Here is a 23,876-nt window from a genome sequence, read left to right on the forward strand (position 1 = left end):
AGATACGACCATTAATAACATAAATATTTGAGAATTCCATTGTAGGTTATAAATAAATAATTTAATTCATGCTGAGTGGAACAGTAGTTTAGGGGAAGACTTGAAATTTAATTCTCAAATATTTGTTATTAGTGGTCGTATCAATAAATACTACATAACTAAAGTTATATAGTATTAAATTTCTGATAATTTATGTCTTATACACTGTTACCATATGACCACTAATAACAAATATTTGAGAATTAAATTATAGGTCTTCCCTAATTCTTGTGTATTACTTTCGGTTTTCAGTAATTAACAGCAATTTTCATTCCGTTAGAGTGTTCTAGAAAAAAAATTCGTACAACTAAGTAGTATTGTAGTTTAGTAGTAGCTTATATTAATTACCTTGTTGTTGTAGTGAAGTGTAGTGAATTGTAGTGAAGATAAGGTACGGTTTATTAGATAGTATCTTGCCTGTTATCTTCATGTTTTTCTTTGTGTACAGCAATCCTTTTGATACTTCAGCATTTAACCAAACGCAAGGTTTCATTTCTGTTAGAGCATAGTAGGATAAAGTAATATTAAAGAAATAATCTTCTGTCTACGCGTTTAACTTTGTTGGTAATCCTTGAGTGTGGTAGGTCTTGCAAGTTTCAAACTTTAGACCTAATTGCAATTTTCATTTCTATTTGTGCTTAATAATAACCTATTGTAATTAGGATACATCTGAACGTAGTTTAAAAACTGTTGTAGTGTACTGTAGTGACTTATTTTAATTAGAGTGCTTATTCTATTATTTTGAGTAGTCTTGTGAATATCAAACTTTAATTGTAATTTCCATTACAGTTTGTGCTTAGTAATAACCTGTTGTATTATAATTAGTATACGTCTGAACATATTTTAAAATCATTGTAGTATATTATAGTAGGTATCTTATTATAAATTAGTGTGTTTGTTCTATTGCTGTGAAATATTTGTGTAGTATAGTATCTGTATTAACTCTCTTACTAGAATTCTATTGCAGTAATTAGGGTAGACTTAACTGCAGTTTTGAATTGTGTAGACCTAATTCTTGTGTATTACTTTCAGTTTTCAGTAATTAACAGCAATTATCATTCTGTTAGGGTGTTGTAGAAGAAAATTCGTACAACTAAGTACCGGTAGTATTGTAGTGTAGTAGTAGCTTATATTAATTACCTTGTTGTTGTGTGATTTTTGTGAACTATCCTAGCCGACATTTCTTTTCTTTCATTTTTATAGGCAATATTTCTTTCCTTTCATTTTTATTTGCACAGAATAATTTAATTTTTCCTTTTCTTCCCATTATTCCGTAAATAATGGCTAAGCAGTGCAACTGTAGGAACTGTGGGTGTGGCCAGGCATTAAGGAATATGAGGGAGGAGTAGGAGTGTTTGAGGGAGATAATTATGATTCTCTCAGAGGACAGGAAGGAAAGTAGGTCTCCCTCAAATAATGTACAGGATACAGTAGGTGTAAAGGAGGGATGGGAAGGAAATGGGGGAATTGTAGAAGACAGATTGCAGGCTAAGGGCTCTGTTCAGGATCAGAATTCAGGACAGGTGTCTGTTAGAAATCGGTACGGGTCACTGCAGGTAGAACAACCGAGGGAAGATGAGGAACAGGGAACTGTTGCTGAGATGTGTGGAAGTAGGAGGAAGGGAAATGTAGTGTAGTGGAAAGGAAAAGACAGGTGGAACAGGGTTATGGGAGGGAGAAAAGGTAGGAGAAAGTAGCTTCTGCAGCAGTGAGAGAAGATAGGGCTGACCAGGAGGGGAGGGGTTCAAATGAGGTGGGTAGGGTTGAGGCTCTGGTCATGGGGGATTCCATCGTTAGACATGTGGGGAAAGTGTGTGGAGGAAAGGGAACCAGGGTAAAGTGTTATCCAGGAATTAGGTTGAGGCAGATGTTGAGGAAAGTAGAAGAGAAGGAAGAGGGAAAGGAGAAGGTGGTAGTGTTTCACGTTGGTACTAACAACGTAAGACAAGCAGGTATAAGTACCAACATAGTTGGGGATGTGTGGGATCTGGTAAATGCAGCACGGATGGAGTTTAAGGAAGCGGAGATTGTTATCAGTGGAATACAGTGTAGGAGGAATACTGACTGGAAGGTGATTGGGGATTTAAATGAGACTATGGAGTGGGTATGTGGGAAATTGGGAGTGAGATTTCTAGATCCTAATGGGTGGGTAGGAGACAGGGATCTGCGCTCAGATGGCCTTCACTTAAACCGCAGTGCTACATATAAGGAAACTTGTTTAGAAGGTTTATAGCAGGTACATTCAGGGAAACAGGGTGGCCTAGGGAGCGGTGTTAAGCAAACAGGGAACTAGAAATCAAGTAGGGATGACATAAAAATGTTAGTGCTGAACTTTATAAGTATTGCAAAGAAATGAATAAAATTAAGTAATTTAATAGATATATACTTACCAGATATTGTAATAGGAGTTGAATCATGGCTGAGAAATGATATAATGGGCAGAAATGGGCAGAAATATTCTCGTAGAGGTAGAATAGGAAAGGTAGGAGGGGGAGTATTCATTCTGGTGAAAGAAGAATTTGTAAGCTACGAAAGAGTTAAGGATGAAAAACATGAAATTCTGGGTGTAAGGCTCATCTCTAAAGATAATAGACAACTTGATGTCTTTCGAGTGTACAGACCAGAAAAGAGTAGCGCTGATGCTGATTCAGAATTATTTGATAAGATAATCAGCTATGTTGGAAATGATATGGAAAGGAATGTGATAGTAGCAGGTGATCTCAATTTACCAAATGTCAATTGGGAAGGTAATGCGAATGACAGGGAGCATGAACAACAAATGGTAAATAAGTTAATATGGGAAGGGCAGCTGATTCAGAAAGTGATGGAACCAATTAGAGGGAAGAATATTTTGGATATAGTGCTGATAAAACCAGATGAGCTCTATAGAGAAACCGAAGTAATAGATGGTATTAGTGATCACGAAGCTGTTTTCGTCGTAGTTAAAAATAAATGTGAAAGAAAGGAAGGTATTAAAATTAGGACTATTAGGCAGTACCATATGGCCGATAAAACAGGCATGAGGGAGTTTTTAAAAAGTAACTATAATTGCTGGAAAATGGTAAATAAAAATGTAAACAGACTCTGGGATGAGTTTAAAGCCATTGTTGAGGAATGTGAAAATAGGTTTGTACCTTTAAAGGTGGTAAAGAATGGTAAAAATCCACTATATTATAACAGAGAAATAAAGAGACTAAGAAGGAGGTGCAGGTTGGAATGGAATAGTTAGAAATGGTTATGGAAGTAGGAGAAATTGAAGGAACTTACTAGGAAATTGAATCTAGCAAAAAAGTCAGCTAAGGATAACATGATGGCAAGCATAATTGGTGGTTCCAAGGAGGACATTCCAGGAATCATTAATGAACAAGGGGAGTGTGTATGCGAGGATCTTCCAAAGGCAGAAGTATTCAGTCAGCATTATGTAAAGATTGTTGGTTACAAGGATAATGTCCAGATAGGGGAGGTGAGTAATACTAAAGAAGTATTAAAATTTACCTATGATAACAATGACATTTACAGTAAGATACAAAAGTTTTAAACTAGAAAAGAAGCTGGAATTGATAAGATTTCTAGGGATATACTAAAGGCAATGGGTTGGGATATAGTACCATATCTGAAATACTTATTTGATTATTGTTTGGTTGAAGGAGCTATACCAAATGAATGGAGAGTTGCTATAGTAGCCCCTGTGTATAAAGGAAAGGGTGATAGACATAAAGCTGAAAATTACAGGCCAGTCAGTTTGACATGCATTGCATGTAAACTTTGGGAAGGTATTCTCTCTGATTATATTAGACATGTTTGCAAAATTAATAACTGGTTTGACAGAAGGCAGTTTGGGTTTAGGAAAGGTTATTCGACTGAAACTCAGCTTGTAGGATTTCAGCAAGATAAGCAGATATCCTGGATTCAGGAGGCCAAATGGACTGTATCGCGATTGACCTGTCTAAGGCATTTGATTGGGTGGATCATGGAAGACTACTGGCAAAAATGAGTGCTATTGGACTAGAAAAAAGAGTGTCTTAATGGGTGGCTATATTTTTAGAAAACAGAACTCAAAGAATTAAAACAGGTGAAGCTTAATCTGACCCTGTAATAATTAAGAGGGGAATTCCTCAAGGCAGTATTATTGGACCTTTATATTTTCTTATATATATCAATGATATGTGTAAAGAAATGGAATCGGAGATAAGGCTGTTTGCAGGTGATGTTATTCTATACAGAGTATTAAATAAGTTGCAAGATTGTGAACGGCTGCAGGGTGACCTCGATAGTGTTGTGAGATGGACAGTGGGCAATGGTATGATGATAAACGGGGTTAATAGTCAGGTTGTGAGTTTCACAAATAGGAAAAGTCCTCTCAGTTTTAATTACCGTGTTGATGGGGTGAAAGTTCCTTTTGGGGATCAATGTAAGTACCTAGGTGTTAATATAAGAAAAGACCTTCATTGGGGTAATCTCATAAATATGATTGTTAATAAAGGGTACAGATCTCTGCACATGATTATGAAGGTATTTAGGGGTTGTTTAAGGATGTAAAGGAGAGGGCATATAAGTCTCTGGTAAGACCCCAACTAGAGTACGGTTCCAGTGTATTGGAACCTCACCAGGATTGCATGATTCAAGAGCTGGAAAAAATCCAAAGAAAAGCAGCTCGATTTGTTCTGGGTGATTTTCGACAAAAGAGTAGCGTTACAAAAATGTTGCAAAGTTTGGGCTGGGAAGACTTGGGAGAAAGGAGACAAGCTGCTTGATTAAGTGGTATGTTCCGAGCTGTCAGTGGAGAGATGGCATGGAGGACATCAATAGACAAATAAGTTTAGTGGTGTCTTTAAAAGTAGGAAAGATCACAATATGAAGATAAAGTTGGAATTCAAGTGGACAAATTGCGGCAAATATTCGTTTATGGGAAGGGGAGTTAGGGATTGAAGTAACTTACCAAGGGAAATGTTCAATAATTTTCCAATTTCTTTGCGATCATTTAAGAAAATGCTAGGAAAACAACAGATAGGGAATCTGCCACCTGGGCGACTGCCCTTAATGCAGATCAGTAGTGATTGATTGATAAACTACTATTTCACTCACTGTGAATAAAATTATTTATGACCCAGATTATAGCAACTTATTCCTCTACTTTTCATACCGATTTTCATTAAGATAGGACCCCTAATAACATCAATATTTGAGAATTAAATTTTAGCCATCCCCTAAACTACATTATTTCTCAGCGTGAATACAATTATTTATAGCCTAGATTGTAGCGACTTTTCCTCGACTTTGCCTACCGATTTTCATTAAGATATGACCAATAATAACATAAATATTTGAGAACCTGGATTAAATTTTAGGCCTTCCCTTAAACTACCATTTCACTCAGCATGAATACAATTATTTATGGCCTAGATTATAGCGACTTATTCCCAGACTTTGCGTACCGATTTTCATTAAATTCTCTTCGGCCGTGTTCTCGTGATGAAGGACAGACAGACAGACAGACAGACAGACAGACAGACAGACAGACAGACAGACAGACAGACAGACAGACAGACAGACAGACAGACAGACAGACAGACAGACAGACAGACAGACAGACAGAAGTTACGGAAAATTAAAAAGTGCGTTTCCTTGTTACTGTGGACACTACCGGTACCGATACAGAGATACCATTCTTTTAAAATTCTGACCAATGTACAGACAAAACTCTTATTTTATGTATATAGATAGAAGATGGCTGCCTAGTACCAATGTACAGACAAAACTCTTATTTTATGTATATAGTTAAAAGATGGCTGCCTAGTTGTACTTCCTCTTGAAATAATAATCACCACCACCTCCACTCTTATCATAATGGTACGATAAATCTGTATAGACATAAATGATCGGAAATTGTATTCCTATAACGTTTGTTATATAGTACTTTTCGATAGGACCAGTAACATTGGTATTTAAAAAAAACATTTCAGGTGCTGTTCCCTAAACTAGCATTTCATCCAGCGTGAATAAAATTATTCATAGCCTAGTCTGTAGTTCCTTATTCCCCGAATTTACATACTGAGTGTCATTAAATTCTGTTTACCCATTTCTGTTCACCCATTTATCCACTGCTGCCTCTGTGGATCATTGGTAGAGTGTCGGCCTCCGCATGCTAAGACAGCGGGTACAAATCTGGCAGAGTTAGTCGGATTTTTGAAGAGCGGAAAAAAGTCCATTGGACACTCCATGTCGTACGATGTCGGCATGCAAAAATTCTCTGGTGACGCATTTGGTGTTTACCCGACAAAATTCATTTAATCTCAGCCATAGAAGTAGAATAGAAATATATTTAAAGTTAATTACAAGTAGGACCAGAGGTCCCTTTGGCTTTAATTAACTGCCACTATACCGTAACTTAAATGTATCAATTAATATACAATCTATTAAAAAGTATGCATAAAGGGATAAGATACATTTTCCTACTAAGGATGTAAGAATAAGATTAAAAACTAAACTTTTGAGAGATCACAATGATCCTTTTACCAATTCATAAACATAGACTGTACTAACAAGAAAGAGAAGACATAAGAAAAACCTAGGAATTTTAATACCGAGGATGAATTAAGAAAAACCTGAGCATCTAAATGTATCTAGGAGATTAAGGTATTTCGTACTATTTAATTAATTTGGTGAAAATTCACTTACACGGCTTAATAAGTGGGAAGGTAGCGGTATTTAAGACATTTTTTCTGAGTTCCGACACTACTTTGCTGCATTTCGTATAGTTGAAGATCATTGTATAATTGAGAGGCAGTGACAATGAACGACTTACTGCACTTTACCGTACGATGCTGTGGAACCTGAAGGGTGTTAGTTGTAAAACTATTGTCCCGATCATACACTTGACTCGCCTGAACAAAGACTTGGTCAAATATGAGGGAGCACTCGATTTTAAAATTCTTAGCAGTAAACAAGCAGCTGAGTATGATCTTCTACCCCTGAGTTTCAACTAACCTGTGGCTTTGTAGTAAGATGTTACGCGACAGTCTTTACGATTAGTGAAGACGAATCGCACGCAGGCATTCTGAACACGCTGGAATTTGCTATTGTATTTATCTGAGATATCGCTGTAAATTACAGCGCTGTAATCTAAAATAGGAAATACTATAGTTTGGATCAACATCTTTCTCACAGAAAAAGGAAGATACGGCAAGTTTCGTCGAAACTGATACAATATACCAGACACTGTCTTGACCAAATGCTTGACATGAAAGGTCCAGGACAGAGTGTTATCCATTACAAATTCTTAACACATTCCTGATACTAGGCTACAGAACCGTTTACAATTGCTGGAGGAATGTCCCAGTTGAAAAGATTTGATAAATTTCTTCGATATCCTAGAAAAATAGCTAAGGTTTTGTTTTCATTTAATAGTAAATTATGACTTAGTGTATATTGATGTATTCTTTCTATATCTAGATTTATTTTACTAATACTTTCGTCAACACGATTCACAGGAAAATGGTAATAGGTCTGTAAATCATCAGCGTACATATGATGTCTCGTGTGGCATAAAACTCCAGGCAGATCGTATATACACAGTGAAAACATAAGGGGACCCAACATGGAAACCTGAGGGACGCCAGAATATACACTAGACCACTTAGAGAAATTTTGTTTGTCAAATACTACACGCTGAGAACTCCCTTTCAACAACGCTTCAAACCAAGAGAGAGCTGATAGAGATATGCCCATTGTATGTAATTTAGTCAGAAGGAGGTCATGATGAACTCTATCAAAATACCTTGCTTAAATCGAATAGTACCAGAAGTGTTAGTTTCTTTCTGTCCATTGCAAACTTGATATCGCATCCGGGAGATAGTAGGTTCGAATCCCACTATCGGCAGCCCTGAAAATGGTTTTCCGTGGTTTCCCATTTTCACACCAGGCAAATGCTGGGGCTGTACCTTAATTAAGGCCACGGCCGCTTCCTTCCAACTCCTAGGCCTTTCCTATCCCATCGTCGCCATAAGACCTATCTGTGTCGGTGCGACGTAAAGCCCCTAGCAAACTTGATATCATCGGTGACTTTGGGAAGTGCCGTCATAGTGCTATGGCCTGTTCGAAAACCAGATTGAAACGTGTTAAGAATAGAATGAGTATTTAAATACAAGGTGAGTTGTTGGTAAACAATCCTTTCTAATCCTTTACCTAATATTGAAAAAATACTGATTGGTCTGAAATCATCACAGTTTTTTAGGAGAAGGAACTTCAATAAAAAAAAATCAATATCTCTTTATTTGCAAATGAGGTGTCTACCTCGGTGGCAAATGGTACACTAAAATACATTATTGTCAAGCACTTTTAAATTAATAGGAGACGAAGAAAATTTTCCTAGAATACAATATTATACAATTTACGCTAATAATTTTTTCTATTAAACACACACATCATCCTTAATAAATTTATATTGTTTACAAAATTCTACTTATAATATCTTACAAACATAGTCAACTCATATACAGTACGGTATGTGAAATTACTTCTAATAATACTATACAACTGGTATAAGATTAAAATTAGCATTGAATTTATTTACATATTTATATTTTACCCATTTTGGAACCTAAGTAGCATAACGACCTGCTGCGTCTTAACCAGAGCCCCTTTTGCCACCACTTTTCAGAGTTCCTGAAGGGCCTTCACAGCTACCGTAGCGGTCCCAGGGCCCTCGAAGTCCCCACTGTACTTCACCCCTACAGGCAGTCCCCTACTTGGGCTGTCCAAACTCCATAGACCAGGGGATGGAATTATAATCACACACATTTTTTATTTACAATATTCTGCACTGGTTGAATGCCGTCTAACATTTCATTTATTTTTTCTGTTGTTGTTTATTCTCTTCTTGAATATCTGTACAGATTTTGGAAAAGGATCAAACACTACCCCTGGTAAACTGTTCCATTCCTTCATGCCCTTCCCAATGAAAGAAAATTTACCCCAATCGCTTCTGCTAAAATTCCTTCTAATTTTGTACTTGTGGTCAGTTCTACCAATATAATTATTTTCCAACTGAAGCCTCTCACGGATATCTCCCCATGCTTCTTCTCCTGTATAGGCTCTATATAATCCTATAAGTCTAGTTTTCTCCCTTCTCTTACTTAAAGTTTCCCACCCAAGTTCCTTTAACATTTCTGATACACTACTCTTTCTCCTGAAATCCCCTGTTACAAATCTTGCTGCTTTCCTCTGCACACCATCTAGTTCTTTTATTAGGTATTCTTGGTGAGGATCCCAAACACTGTTTGCATATTCCAATAATGGACGAACCATACTTAAGTAACTTTTTTCTTTTAATTCTTTGTTGCATCCTTTAAGTAGCCTCATTATGACATGTAACGATCTGTATGCTTTCCCAACAATGTCATCAATATGACCCTTCCAGTGCAAATTACTTTCAAATTTCACACCTAAGTATTTGCACTTGCCATCTTTTGGGATAACTACCTCATCCAAAGTATATTCAAATTCAGTTTTAAAGCTTGTGTTTGTAAATGTTGTAACAGTTGATTTGCCTCCATTAATCTTTGTAATTCTGAACAATCCTCGATGGTATTTATTTCCCTATAAACAATTATGTCATCTGCATACAACCTTATTTTTGATGTTATATTATTCCCTAAATCATTTACGTATATTAAGAAAAGTAACGAACCGATTATACTATCCTGTGCAATTCCCTTCCAAACTTTCTCTTCCTGTGATATGTTATTTCCTACTTTTACTTTCTGAACCCTTGAATTTCTTTCTAAATCCATACTGGCTCCTCATGAACCAATTTTTATCATCACATATCCCTCTGATGTACTTTGCTATTAAACTCTCCAGTATTTTACAAACCATACTGGTCAGGCTGATTGGTCTGTAGTTCTCTGGTTTCCTTTTATCACCCTTTCCTTTATAAATTGGTATTATTATAGATTCTTTCCATTCCTTTGGTATTACACTATTATTTATGACATAGTCAAAGATACATTTTAAATAAGGCACTATGTACCACCCCATTGTCTTTACTACCTCCCCAGTAATTTGATCACTTCCTGCTGCTTTTCCTTGCTGAAGCAGTTGGATTTCTCTGAAAATATCTTCATTTGTGAATGAGAAGCTTCTTTTATCCCTGTGTGTCTCTCCCTCTCTATCTTCTGTTATGGTTTCCAAGTCCTGACAATCTTCTACTGAATCTCTGAATTCCATACTAAATAGGTTTGCTTTCTCAGTATCTGTTAAATAGTGTTCATCCCCTTCTCCCACCATTGTAGGAATTTGGATTCCTTTTCCTTTTTGATTCCTAATATATGAATGCAGCTTTTTCCATTTCCCTGTGTGGTCATTACCCTCTTGAAGAATGCCATTCATATAATTCTCTTTTGCTTCCTTTTTCACTCTATTCAGTTCCCTCATTAGCTGTTTTCTAGTTTCTCTATTCTCCCTACCTTCTTTGATTTTCCTGTTTACTATTCTACATTTTCTTTTTAATTTTCTTATTTCCCTTGTGTATTAAACGGGGTCTGAGGTCATTTTACCCTTCTTAACAGGAACAAATCTCTTCTCTCCTTCCCAAATGATTCCTTTAAATTTAGCCCAAAGTGTATCCACATTATTCCCTTCACTCATCCAGCAACTGAATTGTGATTTAAGGTAAGTCCCAAATTCATCTAGTTTTTCTGTATAATTTCTTGTCTTTTGTGAACCTCTTATTAAGCATTTTTGGTACAAGTCCTACATCCGTTATTACAGCCTTATGGTCACCTAATCCTTCAATTACCTCAGTTTTATCAACAATTTCCCATGGTTTAACCAAGAATACATCTAGCAAGTTATTGAGACGAGTTGGTTCTTGTACTACTTGTGTAAATCCTCCCTCCCAAATTAACTTATTTGCCAGTTTCTCTTCATGGTCTTCACTTGCAGCTCCATTCCATTCAACTTCAGGCAAGTTTAGATCTCCCCCAATTATTACCGTATCATTATTGTTTTTATGAGTATAATCTATTATTTTCTCAAATATTTCCATGTCTCTTTCCTCTCTTCCAGGCCTATATGTTCCTATAATTCCCACCTCCTTCATATTATCACAAACTAATTTTATCCCTAATATTTCATCCCTTTCATCAGTAAATCATTCATGCGAACAATAAGTTTCCTTCACCAGAATAAATACCCCTCCTCCCTTTTTATCTTCTCGGTCTCTACGATAGACTGTATACCCTTCTGGAAATACTTCTGAATTACCCACCCCTTCTCTCAACCACGATTCCACTCCTATCACCACATCCGTCTCATAAGATTCCATCAATGTACCGAATTTTAATTGTTTATTTACTACACTCTGACAGTTTACCAAGAGCAATCTCGGACCTCCTTCCTCCCTAAAACTTGACTGTTGCAATTGGGTAACGTTTGACTCATGAGTTGAGAACTTCCCTGGAACCCAGATCCTTGTACACAGATCTTGATTTAAGGGTCTGCGTTTTCCGGCAAGTTTCCCTGTATGTGCCAGTTTAGAGGTATGGGTTTTCTTAAGTACGGATTAGTTTGCAAATCTCTGTTGATAATTGTAGCAATTTGTCTACAGAGAGTTGCTTTTCCATTACCATTTGGATGTAACCCATGTCTAGTGAACATTTGCCTGCCAATACCTAAAGTATCTACTACATAGACATTTCTAAAACTCTTACATAATCTCTTGATTTTTATATTTACATCATGTACAGCTTTGTTCACACATGAGTCCTCTAAAAGATCATACGGTACCTGGGTGGCACATTAACTACAATTACTTTTGAGTCAGGTAGTTTGGAAATCTTACCTCTGAGAGTCGTAATTAGTTCCTCACCTTCATTAGCAGCAATGCCATTTGTACCACTAACAATCACCACATAATTGTCCTTCTCTAACACAGGATCACAACTTGAAAGGACGTCTTCAGTTTTGGCACCTGGTTTTATTAGTCCTAAAACCTCAGTCTCTGGATTCTGCAGCTCATCCTTGATGCCTTCTGCCATACCCCGCCCTTGACTGTCTGCGTAGAGATGAATCTTTGGCGATCTTGACTTTCGGTTGGTTTTCTTCTGTAGCTTACCTCCACTGGATTTAAAATTATTTGGAAAACTTGGTGTGTCTTCTTCTGGAACTTGCTGCAATAACTGAAATATATTTTGGCACTGCAAAGAGTTTTTCCCGGTTTTAAGTTGTACGTAGTTTCTCCCATATGTTTAACATTAGGCCTAAAATGGCTACGCGTCACTTCCGTCCACGGCGATCTTTCTTCTGCAATGCCTTCTTTATCTTCCAGTTTCTTTATTCTGTCCTTTAAGCTTTCATTTTCATGTTTCAGAGCGCATAAGTCTTCTTGTAGCACTCCTAAAATCTTAATTATAGTTTCGTCTCTCTTTCATGTTGTTCTGCCTCACTATCAGTTTGTTTACACTCGGGACACAGCCACTCACTTTCTTCAATATCAGTCCTATTTACAATATTTGCACAACGAAAATGGTACCATTCATCACACTTACGACACAGAATCCCATTTTTAACTACTCTTCTGCATTTGCCACATTTTTCACTGCATCTTACACCATTATTTACTACGGATATCACAGACTCACACACAGTAGTCGCCATCTTGGAACCATTAATTAACTTTAGGAACAGGTGGGATACTGGCCATTTTCCATGCTGCTGGAAAGACTCCTGATTGTAAACAGAAATTATACAGGTGAGCTATGACCGGAATGATTATATCCAAACAGTTCATTAGGAGGGAATGTGAGATACCATCTGGTCCAACAGCCTTTGTATTCATGCTCTTAAATACTTTGACTAATCCTCTGGGTAAATGTATAAAAAGTGAAAGAGATTATGTTGAGATTCATTTGTGTTCATGTAACTATGAATGATTTAGGATATTCTATGAGAATTATTCACTGGTGAAATTTAAAGAAATAATCGTTTTGTAATTCTGCAGGTATGAATGAGGAAGTAAGTTGTGAATTTTTCTTAGCAATACTTAGTGATTTTGTATTTCCCCGTAGAGCAGACGGAGTTGATCTCTTACTGAACAATGAATGCATGAGTTTGACTTTGGCATCTCGGATCGCGAGTTTGGTTTTATTACGCAAGATGCGAAAGGTTTCAAAGTCTTCAGGTTTCCTGGTTTTGATGTGCTTTCTTTCTGCCTTGTCCCGCGCAGAGATTAAGTTCTTAATTGTAGACATTATCCACGGGTTAAGTGGGTGTTTGGCTCGAATTTCAATAGAGTATGCTTGTTGTGCAACGCAAAAATTAAACTACTGTATTACATTTGGTGACTTTATCATCGATATTGATATTATGCTGAGAACATACTTTATTCCAGTGAGCTGAAATTACGTCTTTTCGAACATCTTCAGGATTAAAACTGCGGAAATCTCTAAATGTGATCCACTTTCTTTCATATTTGGGTGTTGATATCGAGAAGACAGCATATAGCATATCATGTCCAGAAAATCCACTCGCTGGGGTCTGCGCACATTTCAGAAGGGTATCATTACAATTTGAAGCAATGGTAACGAGATTAGAATGACAATGTGCAGTGTGGTATGTATCATCAAATGGTATTCTAGTCAAGTGCATCATCGATTATTACAGTTTCCGAGGACCCTGATCCTAAATGCCCATTCATATCACCTGCAAGTATAACATATTTATAATTAAAAACGTAATTACACATCACCTCTACAAACGACTCCATGAAACCAATTTGGGAGGACGGTAGGTGCATGAAAATACTTTACCCAGAGCTAAATTCAAGTTCGAGGAAAATGTACTCTGGCTTACGACAATATTCTGCAAAAGGAGGTGTGAAGTATTTTACATTTTATGTTGCTTTTCACGTACACAGCTACTTCTCCTCTCTTGTCCAGTCTATCGTTTCTATGTAAATTAAAGCCAGGAATGTTAACCTCTGAGTCCGGTATGGAGTCTTTGAAAAATGCCTCACTTACAGCAGTCAAAAACTCATCGAAATGTACCTTATCAACTAATGTTTGTGCATTTAAGTAAATTATTTTCAAATCAGAGGGATAGATTTCTGATAGATATTCGATGATTTTGTGAATTTCAGAAGACTTAAGTTTAGAAGACATGCATGAATTTGGATGGTTACAAAAATTCCAGAAAATAAATATTCAATTATTGGTCCTAATAACATTACATAGAGTTTTAGATTATGTGAAGCAAAAGGAGAGAATAGTGAATAGAACATAATTTAACATCAACAAGGAGAGAGCTTTATAACTTCAGCAGCATTTTTCCACCGTGTTTAACACCCCGTTGTAGTACGATAATTGTGCCATCAGAAGTCCACACCTGCCTTTCGCCGAAGATGGAAATTACCTGTTTCAGTAGGTGATGTCTGGTGGAGGTAAGATCTTCATGAATCGTCACCTTGGATCCATGTAACAGCCTCTTCGCACGGAAAATGGCTGATCTCTTGGTTTAGGAGACAAATTTACATATAATAGCCCTTGACTTCCCAGACCCAGGGGCTCCAACCCCATTCGAGCGGTCAATATCTTCCGTGCTTAAGGGGACCTTCAATTTTTGGGCCACGTTGAGCACTAAGTGAGTTGTATCCTCACCAGATTCTTTGGGCAACCCCAAAATTCGAATACTATTTTGCCTTTTGTATTGTTCACTGTTTACCGTTTTCATTCTTGAATAGCAATTTAAGAGCACGAGTCAAGTTAGCTTACTCTAACACGCTACTCTTTTGTCGGAAATCACCCAGAACAAATCGAGCTGCTTTCCTTTGGTTTTTTTCCAGTTCATGAATCAAGTAATCCTGGTGAGGATACCATACACTGGAACCATACTCTAGTTGGGGTCTTACCAGAGACTTGTATGCCCTCTCTTTTACGTCCTTATTACAACCCCTAAACACCCTCATAATCTTGTGCAGAGATCTGTACCCTTTATTTACAATCCCATTTATGTGATTACCCCAATGAAGATCTTTCCTTATATTAACACCTAGGTACTTACAGTGATCTTCAGAAGCAACCTTCACCCCATCAATACAGTAATTAAAACTGAGAGGACTGTTTCTATTTGTGAAACTCACAACCTGACTTTTAACCCCCTTTATCATCGTACCATTGCCTGCCGTCAAACTCACAACATTATCGAGGTCATTTTGCAGTTGCTCAGAATCTTGTAACTTATTTATTAGTCTATACAGAATAACATCATCCGCAAAAAGCCTTATCTCTCATTCCACTTCTTTACTCATATCGTTTATATAAATAAGAAAACATAGTCCACCTCTGTGGTATAGTGGTTAGTGTGATTCCCGGCTCTGCCACGAAATTTGAAAAGTGGTACGAGGGCTGGAACGGGGTCCACTCAGCTTCGGGAGGTCAAACGAGTAAGGGTGGGTTCGATTCCCACCTCAGCCATCCTGGAAGTGGTTTTCCGTGGTTTCCCACTTCTCTTCCAGGCAAATGCCGGGGTGGTACTTAACTTAAGACCACAGCCGCTTCCTTACCTCTTCCTTGTCTATCCATCCCAATCTTCCCTTCCCCACACAAGGCCTTGTTCAGCATAGCAGGTGAGAACGCCTGGGCGAGGTACTGGTTATCCTCCTCAGTTGTATCCCCCGACCCAATGTCTCATGCTTCAGGACACTGTTCTTGAGGCGGTAGAGGTGGGATCCCTCGCTGAGTCTGAGGGAAAAACCAACCCTGGAGGGTAAACAGATTAAGAAAGAAAGAAGAAGAAAATATAAAGGTTTAATAATACTGCCTTGCGGAAACCCCCTCTTAATTATTACAGGGTCAGATAAAGCTTCTCCTACTCTAAATTTCTGAGATCTATTTTCTATAAATATAGCAAACCATTCATTCAGTCACTCTTTTGTCTAGTCCAGTTGCACTCATTTTTGCCAGTAGTCTCCCATGATCCACCCTATCAAATGCCTTAGACAGGTCAATGGTGATACAGTCCATTTGATCTCGTGAATCCAAGATATCTACTATATCTTGCTGGAATCCTACACGTTGAGCTTCAGTGGAATAATCTTTCCTAAACCCGAACTGCCTTCTATCGAACCAGTTATTAATTTTCCAAATATGTCTTGGTAAATGTGGTGAAGATATGGAAGCTAATGGGAATGGGAAGCATTTGCTGGACTTCTGTGCTAGTATGGGTTTAGCTGTTACGAATACATTCTTCAAGCATAAGGCTATTCACCGCTACCCATGGGAGGCTAGGGTTACCAGATCCATAATAGACTATTGAAACGGGAATGCCCTGCGAGCATTCACGTTCATATATTTCAAATAGAAGTGAATATTTCAAACTTTAACTTCAGTTCAGTGGATACTTTAAATTTTACCAAGTTCAATTCAATGACTTTGATGAAGTCCTGAACTCATGGCACAGAACTCTGATTAATTTTATGGCACAAGTGATTTTTTTCTCTTTCTTAAACATTTCAGGCACAATATTTAATTTTATGCACAGTCTCATATAAGTGTTTGATATTTGTGTTGGTGAACTATTGAACTTTACCATTGGACAATAATGGTGCTTTTACATATGAATTGAATGATTGTATTTTCTGCATTTTCTGAAAATAACGACATTAATATGGAGAATATACTAGCTGCTATTGAGGCTTTAAAAGTCAGTCTAAATGACAGGATTACAGAGAGTAATGCTAATTTAGGGCGTAGGATTGCTGAATCCAATGGTGCTTTAGAAAGTCGTATTGAGGCCACTAATAATACTTTAGGAGCTAAACTTAGAGAATCTAACGCTACCTTAAGTGCTAACATGACTCAACTCAGAGAAGCTAATGAGGCCACTAATGCTAGTATAGGTCAGCTTAGGGAGGCTAATGAATTAACTAATCGCAATGTAACTCAGCTTAGGGAGGCTAATGAGGCCAACATTGTAAAACTAACAGACTCTGTTGATCAAAAGTTTGCAGAAGTTAATAATAATTTGGAACGTAGGCTCAATAGTGCAGGTGCCAAAATTGAGAAACGATTTAAAGAATATAACAAGAGAATGGATGCTAAGTTTACGGAAATAAATGAAAAATTAACACGTGACTTAGAAACCATTAAGCAAGACACTAAATCACAAGTAGCAGAGGACTTAAAAACTGCTTTCCCTTCTTCTCAGGAAGTCCTTAAGGAAGTAGAAAACTTAAAGGAAGAATTTCAAGAGTCCCATGCTCAATTGCCACTGGCACAAACTAAAATAGCTTCTATTCAAGACAAACTTCATGAATCTGTTAAAAATAATTTCATGAAGTTGGGAAACGAAATTACTCTTCTGAAAAGTCAGCAAGAGGAGGCCGATAAACGTGTCAAGACACAACTAGATAGTGCTCATACGCAGATTACTCGTATCTGTCGCGATGTAGCAGAGGTTAAGACCGACTTAGAGAAGGAGGTCAAAGAAATTGAGAATTCCGTACAGGGGAAAATTAAAACCCTAAAACTTGAACTCCAAGGAGGTATTGAAGCTCTCAACAGCAAAGTATCCCAAATTGAATAGTATGTTTCATCATCTGGCCTTCACAACACTAGTGGAGAATCCATGAATGTTTCCACAGTTTTTAAAATGACTGAGAAAAAACCAGCCAAATTTTCGGGGAAGGAGGAGTATACTGCTAAGGAGTTTCTCCTTAACCTCGAAGAGTATTTTCAAGAGAATCACGTTAAAACTGACCGCCGATTACGTATAGCATCTCGATAGTTAGAAGGCAGGGCGTTAATGTGGTTCACTACTTTTAAATTCAGTATCAGCACTTACGAAGTGTTTAAGGAAGCCTTACTCAGACGGTTTTGGAGCTGAGGCCCAGCACCTGATGAAACTCCAATTATACTCCAGAAAGTATAACACTTCCGTTAATTCCTCACGATACTCAGATTATCTCATATCTCAGCTTAAAAAGATGCAGTTTTTTGACCCTCCTTTGCCGGAGCAAGAACTTATTCAAGTCATAACACTACAATTTCCTCCAAATGTTCAGGAGATATTGGTAGCAGCAAACGTCCAGGAGAGCAGCTCGATGACGTCCTGAGGAGACTCGATACTGCGCACACTCAGAACATAGAACGTAGCAGGTAGAACCAAAGAAACTACGGCTAACTCTGCGGAAGTGAAGACTCCGGTTCAAGTAAATCTAGAACCGCGAGAAGAAAGAGAAACTCGCCGAAATAGTCCGTTTCGGTATAGAAGATATAGAGATCGTCCCTACGAAGGGAGGGCTATGTTTCAACCTGGACCTACGTGGAGGCAGGCAGCTAACCAACCCAATGACAATAGGAACTCCCAGCGGGAAGAATGAGAGAAACGTTGGAGAGAGACTAGGGAATATGTAAGGAATAAGAACAGGGAAGAAGGCTTACCTGGAGCAGCTTCTTTGGAATACCAGGCAGAGGTTCAGAGAAGAAATGAGAGAACGGAAATGGATCCCGTAGCTACGGGTACCAAAAAAAACTTTGACGAAGCAATAAAGAGATTGCCTGAAAACCTGGAGGAAGGAGAAGTAATATGTAGTACAGTCATCAACCATTGGTATTTAGAGGATACGGATTTACTATATGAGGATTCAACACCATGGCAGCCTCAGATACAGCGCGGCTTACCAATCATTATTATTAAGTTAGGCAATGTGATTGTCAATTCTTTAGTGGACTCAGGATCACAAGCCTCACTAATTTCGCAGAAATTGATAGATGTGGCGCAAGAGACCACCATTTCCATCCTGCCTGTTGCTCAAGTGAAGGTTAAAGGCATAGTTCCTGACAAGGCTATTAAATGCAAATTCCAGGCGTTTCTTGAGATATAAATTGGTGGTGTTAAGTTCCAACATCTATTTTTAATTTTGACTCAAATGAAATTGATTTAATCCTGTGATCGGACTTCCTGATTCAACATGGGGGAATCATTGATTATCCTGCTAATATGATTAAATTTTTTCACGTCGAATCTGTAGAGCTACAGTTGGTTGCATGTAATGAAGTGAAGCATCCGGAATAGGAGACCCCGGTGGATATAGTAGAAGGCAAGATGAGCGAGGCTCCGCCTGTCGAACAAAGCGTCCACGAAGAGGGGAGACCCGAGGAAGTGGGACCCGTAGAGGACCAGATGGCGTCCATCATCGATGATGAGTTTACCGAGGACCACTACAACTTCACGATTTATGCCAGTGTAGCTGAAAGCCCAGATTATGATGATGATGATGACATTAAAGTAGCAGAGGCGATCCCAGAGCTTTTCAAGAAATTTCCAGATGTATTTTCTGATAAACCTGGAGTTATCAAGGGTTTTAAGCACCACTTAGATGTTACTGACACTTCACCTTATAAGAAACGGCCTTATCCGATACCCATGAAGTACTTGGAAGAAGCTCGGGTCATCATTAAACAGATGGAGAATGATGGAATCATATCGAAATGTGTCACGCCTTACATTAATCCTCTAGCAATAGTGAGAAAACCAAATGGTAATCTGCGCATATGCCTCGATGCGAGGGCTTTGAACGATAGCCTTGTGCTAGAATATGACCACCCTCCTCTACTCCGGGATGTAATCAGGAGATTTCATAACATGAAGGTATTTTCTGCTATGGACATGGCTTCATCATATTTCAACATTCTGTTGGACGAAGATAGTCGGAAATTTACCGGGTTCATCTTTGATAATGTTACTTATGCCTTTAAAAGACTCCCTTTTGGCATTAAGAACTCTGGTGCAGTTCTCATTAGGGCCTTAGAAGAACAACTCTCCGGCGAAGTAAAGGCAATCACCACAATTTATGTGGACGATATTATCATCGCGTCTGAGTCCCTGGAACAACATGTACAGGATGTTCATAAAGTAGTGGAGGAATTACAGACCAAGAACTTTAAAATTAACGCCAAGAAAAGCCAGTTTTTCAAAACTGAAGTTTTGTTTTTAGGCCATCTTATTGGAGGGAATGGGATCAAGCCCAATCCGGCTAAGATTCAATGTATTCTAGAATTTCCCAAACCCACCAGAATAAAGCACATCAGGCAATTCCTAGGACTCTGCCAGTTCTTCGCGCAGCATTGCCCTAATTTTACTGAAACAGTGGCACCCCTGCACCAGTAGTTGAAGAAGAACAACAGGTGGAAATGGTCTGATGTTTGCGACAAAGCACTTGTAGCAACAAAACAAATGTTGAAGAACAGTGTTCAATTGGCCTACCCTAACTATGAGCTACCTTTTTATATTGAATGTGACGCCAGCCACATAGGGATCGGTGCAGCTCTTTTCCAAATTGATCCAAGGAAACCTGAAGTTCGCATCTTTCTCTCATTCATGAGCCGTAAGTTAAGACCTCATGAAAAGGCTTATACGATAACAGAATTAGAAGCCCTTGCCATAGTACATTCTCTCCTTTACTGGAAGAAGATAATCTTTGGATATCCGGTGATTATTTATACAGACCATCAAGCACTGACATTTATCCTCAAATCAGACATTACAAGCGAACGGATAACCCGATGGGCACTCTTTATACAGCAATTTGACATCACTGTCGTTCACAGGCCCGGAAGGAAAAATATCCTCGCCGACGCACGGAGTCGGAATCCGACAGATGAGTTTTCGATCCATGCGATTGAAGTCATGAATAATGAAGATGGAGAGTTCTTGCGACGACTAAAGTACCTACCGCGAGCTCAAGGAAGAGATCCTCTAAGCCATGAGCTGATTCGCTTTTTTAAAGGATTTATCCCTCAAGATGACGATGAGTATCCTCGTATTTCTAGGATAGCTCAAAAAATTTGCTACCGTAATGGTCTAATTCACAAGTACGTTGACCACGCTAGAACAAATGATCGTATTTATGCGCCTCCCCGAATAAGGACTAATATTATATGGCATTGCCATTCCATTTCTGGGCATGCCGGTACGGACATGGTCCTAAACCTGATTATAGAAAGGTTTACGTGGGAATACTTGCACCGTGACGTCCGTAACACCATCCGGACTTGTGATATTTGTCAGAAGATTAAACCCAATAACAGGCTCCATAGGGAATATCCACAACCTTTAATCCCTGAAAAACCTGGCCAGATTTTCGCAATGGACCTACAGTACATGGACCTTTGCCCAAGGCATTACGTGCCAACAGATACATTGTCGTCACCATAGATGTATTTTCTAAGTACACTATGTTGCTTCCAATTCAGAAGGCAAATACCGGGAACATTCTCCGCAGGATTCGTCGAAACGTCATTACCGATATGGGCAAGCCGGAATTTCTCTTATCAGACCATGGAAGTCAGTTTACCTCCATGGAATTCCAAGTTGCACTGGAAGAACTTGAGATAAAGCATATCATGAACTCCATCCGACACCCGGAAGCCAACCCAGCCGAACGCGTTATGCGAGAAATCGCGAGATTCTGTAGATTGTATTGTGACCAGCAGCATTGGAAGTGGGTTGGGGTTCTCCCCATTATGAAAAGGATCGTCAATACCACCATGCATGAGTCTATTCAGGACATCCCTTTGAGGGTACATAAAGGCCTCACTCCTGACAGACCTTGGGATCGAACTTTGCCTGATCCACCTGATGCAGCGGTGAGCCAACAAGCTCGCATTACCAAGGCACTTCGGCAATTACGGGATGCTGCTCAAATCCGGCAAAGGAAGTTACGGCATCACAAGTTTCGCAACCCTTACAAGTGGGTGACCTGGTATTAATACGCAAGCCTGCAGTTTCGCACCCTGACCAGGGAATTTATGCCAAATTCTGTCCCTTATTCATAGAACCCTTAAGGATACTTACCGCACTAGATAATGGTGCCTACGAAGTAGGAAGGACAGATAGCGACGTTGAGGGAATTTTCAACTCAGCCAACCTCAAGAAATACTTTACTAGGTGATGAACAAAAAGAAAATCGTCCAGCAATTTTCTTTTTTCCTGAGCAGGGGGGAGATGAAACGGGAATGCCCTGCGAGAATTCACGTTCATATATTTCTTGAAAGGAACTCGCTAACACCCGGCTGTATGCATTCAAAACGTGCGCCGAGCGCGCAGGCATTGTGGGAGACAGCGTGCAAGCTAGCACTGCTCCAGAGTGCCAGCCAAGGCCAAGTGACATCACACCGAAGGTTCTCTCTTGTTCTATGGCATTTCATCATGAACAGAATGTAATATCATAATTTCTAGAACGTCACCTTGTAGCCCTGAACAATAAATGCCGCTAGCCAAAATTTCATGTAAATCGGCGGAAGGATGGTGGAGATATAAATTTTTCTAGATGCCCACATGTGCAACCACGCCGTCCGACCTTCGGCAATAAAAGGGAGTCGCCAGCCTGGAATAAAACATTAAACATATGGAAATAGACTTACCAGAACTGGTCGAGCTGGAGGCATGCGGAATTGCCATGCCAGTGCGAGGAACACTCGTCAATGTCATATCGGCATACTCCAGACCTAAACATCTAAACACACAAGACATCGAATCGGTATTAAGGCTAAATCGAAACACGATACTAGGAGGAGACCTAAACTCGAAACACGCCAGCTGGGGATGCCTGAAACCTAACCCAGACGGCACAAGGCTGTATAACCACATGCTATCCCAGGACTGTGTGGTAACAGCCCCCAGCGAACCCACGTTCCTAGCGCCAAACGAACAGGTCGATGATATTCTAGACATAGCCCTACTGCGAAATATTCCTCAAAGACACACCATAAAGGTCATTAACGACCTAGGGTCGAGGCATCAACCAGTAATATTTACACTGGCAGCGAACCCGGAGGAATATGAGAATAACCCCAAGCGCCGACTCAACTATAAAGTAGCCAAATGGGGTAAATTTGAAAGAAAACTCGACTCACTCCTACAGGGGACTGAGGACATACAAATAATGAACCCAGCCCAAACGGATGAATCCCTAAAAACACTCATAAATGCGATCCAGGCAGCCACAACTGCGAGCATCCCGGTTCACAAACCTAGACAAAACACTAACATTGAATTACCGGCCCACATTAAGGATCTAATACGACAGCGCAACAGACAAAAGCGTAACTGGGCCCGATACCACCCGAATGGAGACCGGATACGTAAAAATGAACTCAGGGTCGAAATCGAAACCGGAATAATGGAGTATAGGTCTCAGATCTGGAATAACAAACTGAGTACGTTTGACACTAATACCAGACCGGTTTGGAATTTAGCGAGATATTTCACGCGAGAACCACACGTGATCACAACAATTAAGGGACCTAACGGACCAGTATACGAAAACCAAGATAAAGCCGAGGTGATAGCCGACACACTGAAAGAGGCCTTTTCGCCCAATGACGAACCGTCAGACCCCGCCTTCATTAGGCAAACAGAGGCCAAGGTAGCGGAATTCCTAGCAAACGCACCTAAGCCCGAGGTTAAGAAGACTAATATCCACGAAATTAAGTGGATAATAGACCACCTTAACCCGAAGAAGGCACCCGGGCCAGACGAGATACAGAACATAATATTAAAAAAGCTAACTCCGAAAGCCCTCGCACTACTCACTAAAATATACAACGCAATGTTCCAATTGCAGTATTATCCAGAACCGTGGAAAAAGGCGAGAATCCTTGTATTTGGCAAACCAGGCAAGGACAAATCTGACCCCAATAACTACAGGCCCATCAGTCTCCTGGACGCCCTCAGCAAAGTATTCGAGAAAATATTGCTGAAAAGGCTAATAGCACATATCAAGGAAAGAGGAATCATTCGAAACGAACAATTCGGTTTCAGGAACGGCCACTCCGCCC

Source organism: Anabrus simplex, chromosome 1, assembly GCF_040414725.1.
Source record: "Anabrus simplex isolate iqAnaSimp1 chromosome 1, ASM4041472v1, whole genome shotgun sequence".
NCBI lineage: Eukaryota > Metazoa > Arthropoda > Insecta > Orthoptera > Tettigoniidae > Anabrus > Anabrus simplex.